Below are 225 nucleotides of genomic sequence, written 5' to 3'. Positions count from 1 at the left end.
GGTGATGCCATCCAACCATCTTGTCCTCTGTTGTCCCCTTCTCCTCCTGCCTTCAATCTTTCCCAGCATCAGGGTCTTTTCCAACGAGTCAGTTCTTCTCATCAGGTTGTCAAAGTATTGGAGTTTCAGCTTTAGCATCAGTCCTTCCAATGAATATTCGGGACTGATTTCCTTTAGGATGGACTAGATGGATCTCCTTGCAGTCCAAGGGACTCTCTAGAGTCT

This window comes from Bison bison, unplaced genomic scaffold (genome assembly GCF_000754665.1).
Source record: "Bison bison bison isolate TAMUID 2011002044 unplaced genomic scaffold, Bison_UMD1.0 scf7180017864386, whole genome shotgun sequence".
In the NCBI taxonomy this organism is placed as follows: Eukaryota; Metazoa; Chordata; class Mammalia; order Artiodactyla; family Bovidae; genus Bison; species Bison bison.
The sequence above is the reverse complement of the archived record's forward strand: the minus strand, read 5'-3'. Positions refer to the sequence as shown.